This window comes from Helianthus annuus, chromosome 17, assembly GCF_002127325.2.
Source record: "Helianthus annuus cultivar XRQ/B chromosome 17, HanXRQr2.0-SUNRISE, whole genome shotgun sequence".
Classification (NCBI taxonomy): Eukaryota; Viridiplantae; Streptophyta; class Magnoliopsida; order Asterales; family Asteraceae; genus Helianthus; species Helianthus annuus.
In genome coordinates, this window is record NC_035449.2 from 128,609,295 (window position 1) to 128,619,353 (window position 10,059).

Genomic DNA, 10,059 nt, shown 5'->3' on the forward strand with positions numbered 1-10,059 from the left:
TAGTGTATATATATATATATATATATATAAATTGAGCCAACCGAGCCGAACCGAGCTGAGCGGATCTTTGCTCGTGCCCGGTTTGTTTACAAACCGAACCGATACGAACCGAGCATTTTTTCAATCAAGATGAATCAAATGAGCAAATTCCGAGCATTTTTCGAGCGAGCATCAAATGAGCGTCGAGTGCCGAGCAATTTGAACAGCCCTATCTGTTAGTGTAGTAATGTTTATCGCCTCCGTCAATCCAGTTCATAGCAGAAACTGAAGAAAACAAGACCATATATTGTAATATTTAGGGAAAAGGCAAGGTGGCATTTATGTAATTAATGAAAACTCTCATTAAAGCATTGGCCTATAAATAGAACACTTAGGTGTTAGATTAGAACTTTTGCCATTTTCACCATTGGAGAGCTTTGGAGCTAGAGAGAGAAAGTGCAAGAGGTGATTCACGGTGCTTTGTATGATTTCAGATTATCAATAGAATCACAGTTTATATTACGATCTTATGTTCGGTCCACGCACGTGTACGGATTCCGCACGTCACACGTGTCATACGCAATCGTTCGGGAGTCAAAATCTGATCCTACATATGGTATCAGAGCAGGAGCTCGATTGCACGGATCAATCGCACAAGAATTCATCAGATTCAGATCAACAATTCATCCAGATTTGTCAAATTTCTTCATTTTTCTATCTTCTTCACTTTTGGACTGAAAAATACAAAATTAACATGGCTTTCACAGTTAAAATTGGCTGATTTTTGGATATTATATGCGAAAATCATAATCGCACAAGCCTACAAAATTTCAGAGCAAAATTCCAAACAGTTTGTGAGAAATCATGAATTTTCTGTCCGAAAATGATGAAGGTTGTTGTTGCTGTTCATATGAATACTCACCAATCGGATAACCATCCGATCCAAAGTCTCATCCGATCGAAGTGAATTTTGTACCAAGTGTCGGATTGCAATTCAAACGAATCGCCATCCGATCCTCGACACATTGTTCATTCAATTTTTAAAGTCCAAGTATCGAACGGAAATCCGAACGGATTGCCATCCAATCCTAATCACTTCGTTTTGTTTGATAGTGTGTCAACTCTTGGATCACCATCCGATTCAAAGCCCCATCCGATCCACTGTAGCTTGGTTCTTGTGATTTGAGGATCCAATCGTCGAACGGTCATCTGATCCAAAGCATATTGGTCAAATCGATGAACGACCATCCGATCCAAAACATATTGGTCAAATCGTCGAAGGCCATCCGATCCAAAACATATTGGTCAAATCGTCGAACGACCATCCGATCCAAAGCAAATTGGTCCAATCGTCGGATCACCATCCGATCCATTGCCATCCGATCATTGTTATTCTGTTGACTTTATTTGACCTGACTCGATCGGATTGTAATCTGATCCAAAGACATCTTCTCAACTACAAGACTATTGACTTTCATTGACTTGATTCGATCGGATTGACATCCGATCCACATGTCATCTGATCCATCTGTCATCCGATCCAATTGATTGTGTTTGTTTAAAACTGATTATTGTTTGGTTGTGTATTTGCAGGTGATAAACGAGAAACATCATGGGTGAAGAATTCTATAACACCTTTTACAAAGCGTTCACAACAGAATCTTCGGAAACATCAACCGTTACACCAAAAACAATAACAAAAGCAATCAATGATAATATAAAACATGATAATTTCTATGGGACTTATTCTAAACCACCTAAACTTGAGAATATAGAAGATTACACATGGTGGAAAGAGAGGTTTATGAACTGGACAAAGGCATATGCTCACGAGAGTTGGTTCTGTTTGGAGTTTGGATACAGCAGATCGATAAATGATAAGCATGAAGAGATTCATCTCAATGATCTTTCCGATGAAGACAAATGAAAATTTTCATACGAACAGAAAATGATTGCACTGATTCAGCAATCTATCAGAGATGATATTTTCTCTTTGTTAGTTCATGATGGTTCATCAAAATCAGTCTGGGAAGCTTTGAGGGTTAAAGCTGAGGGTGGTAAACAAATTAAAAAGAACAAAATTGCTTTATTAAAAAAGGAGTTTGATTTGTTTGATAGTTTAAAAGGAGAGTCGGTGAGACAAATGATTGAGCAATTTTGTCATTTAAAAATTGAGCTTGATAGGTTTGGGATAGTAAAACTCGAGAGGAAGTAATTGACAAAATAATTGAAGCGTTACGACAAGCTGATCGGTGGCAAACGTTTGTTTTTATTTTGAAAAATGATGTGTTATATGAAACGATTACTCTCGATGTGATGATTGAAAAATTGAAACTCATGAGCTTAAATTGCAGAAACAGAGCAAGATGAGCAGTTCTTCATATCAACAGAATGTTGGTCTTTACTACAAAGGTAGTCTACCTCTGGTGACAGTAAATGAATCACCAAAGACGGCATTCAGTGTTGAAAAGTCAGAAGAACCACAGAAAAGCTCATCAAGCTACAACCCAGGATATCATTCATCTTCATCAAATGCAAATTCTGAAGAATCGGAGGAAATTCTCTGCAACATTGCATTAAAACTGAAAAATTCTCCTGCAATGAGCATCAATGCTGCAAAAAAACAAATGAGTTTTCTGGTATCTCTTCTAGAGTCATATGAAGGTCTAGTATCTGGGAAAATTGGAAATTCAGAACTAACAAAGGAAGACTATGGCCAGATAGATCCAGCAGAAATGGAACTCATTGATATTCGATGGTGTTTAGCAAGTTGTATTCGAAGAGCTCAGAGGTATATGTAGATTACAGGCAAACAGTCAATCGGTGGTCCGTCAACAAAATTGGGATTCGATAAATCCAAAGTGACATGCTTCAAATGCAAGCAAAAAGGTCATTTCAAAAAAGAATGCAACAATTATGCAGTTGACGAAACCGGAAAACCTTTCAATGATGATTATTATCGAAGAGCAATTTATCACCGTAACAAAGAAGAGACGCCAAACTTGAAACATATTGAAAATAATTCTAAAGAAAAATCATGAGCATGTGTGGTGATACAAGATGACGAAGGGTTTGACTGGAGCGAGTTTCTTCCAGAAGATGATCTTGTTGATGAACGTTTCAAAGCAAAAGATAAAAAGGAAGCATTGAACAAACATCATCATGTTCTCATTGCTGAGATAAAGGAGAGAAGTCGAGAAGAAATTCTGAAAGAAAAGACTGAAAGAGAAAGATTCTTTGCTGGTTGTCGAATTGAGAAAATGCATGAAGAGTATGAGGAAACAAAGTATTATGGGAAATACGACAAGAAAATAGATTGTTATATGAACAAAAATGGTGATCCTGTCGTTCATCGAAAAGAAGTTGTGTTTGATGATGTTCTTGCAGTAATTCCTCTGTCTGGCGAATATTATTCAAACGTAAAAGATAAAACTTATCTGAATAGGCTGGACAAGATAATTCGTTATGTGATGACCGCGAGTTTGAGAAAGAGGGATGAAGAAAGAATGAAAAGAATGTTGAAGAATTAATTGATGATTTGAAGAAGGTTGCTGAAAAGGAGAAAGTCGAAGATGATCTGAAGAAGAAAGGAGAAGATGATGTGAAGGTTGAAAGTTCGATTGAAGAGGATAGGCTGATATTGGTGAGGAACAGCAGAAGAGAGAAGCTGATCAGAAGAAGACAGAAGAGAAAGCGGAGGTGCCAATCACTGAGGTAAATACTTCAACTGATTCTGAAGTCTTAAATAAATCAGTGGAACACTGCAAGAAATGCATGGAAACGTGCAGTGCTTGTACTAAAAAAGATGAAAAATTCAGAACAAGAAATCTAGAATTTAATAAAATCGAAGAAGTTTTCAAAAATAAATGCAAAGAAATGTTAGAAAACGAAAAAGGTTTGAAAGATAATGATGAAAAACTTTCACAAAAATGTAAAAATTTAGAAAAAGAAAATGAAAATTTAAAGGAAAAAGTTTCGAATATGACCAAAGAATGTTTACAAAAGGAAAATGATTTTCAAGAAATGAAAAAGGAGTATGATTCAATAAAATTGGCCTATCACATTACAAAAGAGTCATATGAAAATGTGAAAAGTCAAATGAAACTTGTTCAATCAAGATTGAAATATTGTTCTGAAACAACTTATACGCTTAAGCGACAGTATTCAATAAAGCAACAAGTTGTAAACTCTTACATTGAGGATGTTGCTAAGCTAAAGTGTCAAATAGCTGATTTAGAGTAAGATAACAACAAGTTACATAGCTATCACGCTTCATCATATGTGCTTGAAAGTATTTTCAACACAAAACCGGGTGATGATGATTCTGAGATAAACAAGAAAGGTATTGGCTCAGAGTTTCATCAAGTTCCACCACCGGAAAAGCTCGCATTTTATGATGATGAGAAGGTCGAAAAAGCTTTCAACATGGTCGATCAATTGCCAGAAAACATTGACATAACCTATTCCAAATCTGATGATTCTAGTGATTCAAAGGTGGTAGGTAAGGTCGTTGAAATTGTTTTGAAAGAAGAGTCGATTGAAACAGGTAAATCTGAATCACAGGATGAAAATGAAGGTAGTTTTCATGAAGGTTATCTATAAAACTCAAAATCTGAGAAAAAGGCGAATGATGATTCAAAAGGATTGGTATATACCATGATTGGACGGGACAAATTATTCTCAGATCTTGAAGTCCTGATTCAGAATGTGATTTCAGAAAAGATTGACAAAGTCTTCAAGATGATTGAAATTGAAAAATCCGAAATTCTAAAGTTTGTTGGAAAGAGTCACAAAACTTTTTATAACAAACCTGGTTACAAAAAGAAAAACATGAAGGCTGGGTTGGTTAATAAAAAAAACAGAACTGGAAAAGAAATGAAACGTCAAATTACCAGACAAAGATGAACTTTGTTCACGGAATAAGTTCCGAAGAAGAGAAAGAACTCCAATTTAGACGACAGTCTAATGCAGAGTTCTATGCTCCGAAAAAGTAACAACAACAGGTAAAAGATATCTCAACGAGAACATGTTTTAAATGTGATCAAACTGGACATCTTGCACGCAAGTGTCAAAATCTGAAACCTGTTGATGTTGAGACAGTAAAGAAGTCCGATGATGTTGAAAAACAAAAATCTGAGGATGTGAAACAAAGGTCAACCAGATTTGATTCAAAACAAACTTGGAGGTACAATACAAACAAGTTTGCTTCGAATCAAACTTGGAAATCAAACCCGAATAGGTTTGATTCAAGACAAACCTGGAATTCTCACACACCCAGATTTAGAACAACACAAAGTTGGAAAACAAATGTTGATGCGACAAAACCAAACCAATTTTGGAAACCAAAAGTTGTTGTTCAAAATCAAAATGTTCAAAATGAATCTCATTTTATAAAAGAAGTGCTTCAAAAGGTCAAAGTTGGGTGGTTAAGATACAAGCTGTTTCTGAAAAGAAAACTGATTCAATAAAAAAGGATGAAGTAAAAGATGAAAAGTTGTTTGTTCAAAACGATGATAATTTTCCAAAGTTGAATGAATCATATTGTGTTGAAATGCCTAAGGTCAAACAGACCTGGGCTAACTTGTTCAAGTAACTGAATAGTTTGAATGTGCAGGTGCTTCCAAAGACAGCTGAATGTCATCTAGAGGAGTGTCGGAGCAGCCTGGCACGAGAGAAAGAGGCTGCTGGTCCGTGCGACTGCTAAACAGGGAGTTTGTTTGATTTCTGTACATAAATAAACCATATTATAAAACCCTAAAAATTGAAAATTTTAAAAACCAAAAATATATTTTTATTTTGTCAAAAATTGAAAAATCAAAAATATGTTTGTTTTAAATTTTGTCAAAAAATCAAAAATCCAAAAATATTGATTGAATGTGCCGAAACTCTCACGGCTGAACAAGCATGATTAATTTCACAAGACTGAAAAACGGTTTTCAAGCTGTAAAATATCAATGTGTTGTAAATCATGGGGGTATATTTTCTGCAATACAGAGCATGAGAAGCAGAAAATGGATGGCGAGACAAAGCTATATACATCGGGTTGTCAAATTTTCTTTAAATGTTTTGAATTTTAGGGGGAGTAAGAGTTGTTGTCAGAAAATCCAAAAAAATTAGAAAATTTGAAAAAGCCAAAAACATGATAAAATTCAAAAATGAGTTTTTGTGTAAAAAAGAGGAAATGATAGTACATCAGTAGACAATCACAGTACGCTAAAGAATTGGAAAGTTAAAATGTGATAAACGATCTCACTGATGATATGCCAGTAGATTTTTACATGCTTAGTAGACTGTTTTCGAGATATAAACCTAAATATCAAATACTTACTTATCTCGTGGGGAACATCTCTCGGATATATGGGTAACCCCCGAAATCTTGTTTGAGAGATTGCCTGATTTTGAGATACTAGGTCTTTATACTGTTTGATATCTGGGGTATTATATCTGGCCTTCTGATATTTGCGGAAGCAATGGCCTAGACCTCGTATAATACTTTATGCACTTTAAAAAGCTTACCCTCTGCATAAAAATTGAAAATTATCGAAAGATATGAATCAATTGCAGTTGAAGAAAAGATTCTCTAAAGGGAACATACCTAAAGTCGAGCCTTCATCTCTTTGACTGAATGGAAGTTCATACCTGAGCTCTCAAGGTCTCACACTAACCCAGTATACAGATATCAAATTGGTATACTCACATGTAAAACTGAATCTAGGGAATTTTGATACGGGGTATATTCTAAGGTGGGACACGCGAATAAGTTTAAGCCCTTAAAACATTAATCTCGTATCTCGAATCAGTTGAACTTTGTGTGAAAATTTAAGTGGATCAGTATACTGACAATCTAAGTGAATCGTTTAGAACTTAAAGTGTCTAAAGCTCAACGGTACTAGTGATTTGTCATAATCTGATATGATTCTCTGACACGAACTCAAACAAATATATTGTTTGTAAATATTTCTTTACTGCTTTGTGTTTCAGAAAAATACAAAAAGATTTTGATTCTACTTTATTTTCGACAACCGATGTCTGAGAAGCTGAGTTTCAAAATCTAAGTTTGCTGAATGTGTTTCTGAAAATAAACAAGTTCATTAATTTGAAACTTGAAGTTTTTAAAATAAAAAAAAAATCAAAAACAGTTTGTGATATCTTCAAGGTCATTAATTTGGACTTGGATGATTAACTGTGAGGGATTTAGATTCTTAAAGTGTTAAAATCAGTTGTAAAGAGCTATGTTTCGATCTTGGATACTTAATACTGCCAAATCTATGAAGATTTTTGATACGGGGAGAAAATCAAGTAATCTTGGATATATTCATATTATTATATTTTAGAACCAGATTCTTGATTAAAAGTGTTTGAGAGCCAGGTCATCATTCCTGGAAGAACCGAAAACGCTTTCACTGTCGAAATGTTTTAGCTTATGCTAAGAGAGCCAGGTGTTCAATCCTGGACGTTCAAAATGTTCTTTACTTATAAATGTTTGAGATTTGCAGATAAAAGTTCTAGATTACGATCCCGATAGCCGAGTCTAAGGGGGAGTCTGAAGACGAGCTCGACGCAATGGAGAGCTTGTAACCGGAAAGCCAGGTGTCGATCCTTATAGCACGGAAGCTTATCGAAAGGGGGAGCCTGAAGAAAGAGTTTAATGTAAGGGGGAGCTGAAGCTGAAGACAGATCCACGGGGATTCTGTTCGAGAAAGAGGGAGTCTGTGTTTGCTGAAGACGTCAAACTTTCAAGAAGACTGGGAGAGAGAGAAAGACATGATGCTACGAGATTGACTGCGGCAATATCCAATGGGGAGTCTGTTAGTGCAGTAATGTCTATCGCCTCCGTCAATCCAGTTCGTAGCAGAAACTAAAGAAAACAAGACCTTATATTGTAACATTTAGGGAAAATGCAAGGTGACATTTATGTAATTAATGAAAACTCTCATTAAAGCCTTGGCCTATAAATAGAACACGTAGGTGTTAGATTTAGAACTTTTGCCATTTTCACCACTGGAGAACTTTGGAGCTAGAGAGAGAAAGTGCAAGAGGTGATTCACAGTGCTTTGTATGATTTCAGATTATCAATAGAATCACAGTTTATATTGCAATCTTGTGTTCGGTCCACGCACGTGCACGGATTCCGCACGTCACACGTGTCATACGCAATCGTTCGGGAGTCAAAATCCGATCCTACACTATCGGGTTCTTAGGATACATAGATGAGTGGGGGTTGGATCCACAAGGTTTTATTTAATATTTTTGTTTTAGTTGATTTTTTTGTTTTATTTAATTAATTAATTTATTTCTGTTTTTTTTAATATAGAGGGTGGTTTGGTCATCCTACATCATTTAATTGATTATTTTAACGACGTTAGTTAGTATGGACCATGAGAGTTATGAGATTTCAACGATGGGGACCAATGGTGTGAAATGGGGGCATCTATGAAATCCTTGAAAATCACAAGGACGGTCCGTGCACTTAACTCTAATTATAAAGGTTGATCTTAATCTCGGTTATTTTAGTTAGTTATACATAATAATCATATAACCAAAACATAAAAGTCGATTGTAATAAAAATATAGCTAAACTATTGGTTTCTTATAAAACTCGATTGCACAAAACGATAGCTAAACTTTTGGTTTCTCATATACTCCAATAATGTTGATTTAACTTTTATGGTTACCATTTGAAGTTCAAAAGTATGGCATACAATTACTATTATTTTCCTACAACATTTATATAAGAGTAAATTGCCATTTTAGTCCTTGTGGTTTGAGCCATTTTGACTGTTTAGTCCAAAGGTTTCATTTTGAACATCTGGATCCAAAAAGGTTTCATCGTTGCCATTTTGGTCCAACTGACTTAACTCCATCCATATCTGTTAAAGCTGCCAAGTGCATTTTTGTCAATTAAGAAAAAAGTGTTAATAAAAAAGAAAAATGAAATGACAAAAATGCCCTTAGAAGCTTTAACAGATATGGATGAAGTTAAGTCAGTTGGACCAAAATGGCAACGATGAAACCTTTTTGGATCCAGATGTTAAAAATGAAACCTTTGGACTAAACTGGCAAATTGATCCAAACTACAGGGACTAAATGGCAATTAACTCTTTATATAACTATATGGTAAAAGAACTTCTTTTACATACTCTAGTATATATAAATTAACTTTTTAATGAATCGATTTATGAAGGTCAGTAGGTCACATTTCTTGAAACTATTATTAACTTGTTTCATTATCAACATTTGCAAAAAGTTTTTCTCGTAGGTTTACAAATTTTACTTTTAGAGAAAATTAGACATCGCGATTGACAAGGGTCTTACGTGAAGTAACGTCGCATTACTTCCCACCTAATATTAGCGAAATAATTATTATTAATTAGTTTAAGTATAAAGTCATATCCCTATCAATTTCTATCTTCTAATAATTCTATTTTGTCTCAACCATATATTATAATTGTTTTAATTGGTATTTTATGAAATAAAATGTATGTTTAGTTTGGTAAAGTACCTTTCCAAAATCTGAGAAAAAGACTTTCGGGAAATTAGAATAGTAACCAAATTTCTTCTCTGTCACAATGAAGCCGCTTAAACTATTTTTGTTTTTTTAAAGTCACTAAACTTTGAATTAACATTCTAATCTTATAATCTTATGTAATTCTCAGGGTATTAGGTTTCTTTGATGATGTGTCAAGTCAAAATAGTTATATGGATTTTGTATAGAGTTAATTGTCAAAATTGTTCCTGAGGTTTGGACACGTTTGTCATTTTCGTCCAAAATGATATTTTTGTACCAAATTGCCCCCAACGTTTGTAACTTTTTGTCATTTTCATTCAAACCACTTAGTTTATTTTTTATATTAAGTTGAGGATATTTGGATGAAACTGGCAAATATAAAATCACAGGGATAATTTTGGCAATTTACTCAAACCCTTTTTAATTTCTTTTATTTAATTATTTTTGTTACATATATAATAAAAAAGAATATACATGGAGTTTTTAGAAAAAAAAAGTTAATAGTTTTGTCACATAATTTTTATAAATTTTTATCCAAATCACTAACTCAGTTTATTTTTTCTGTTAAGGTG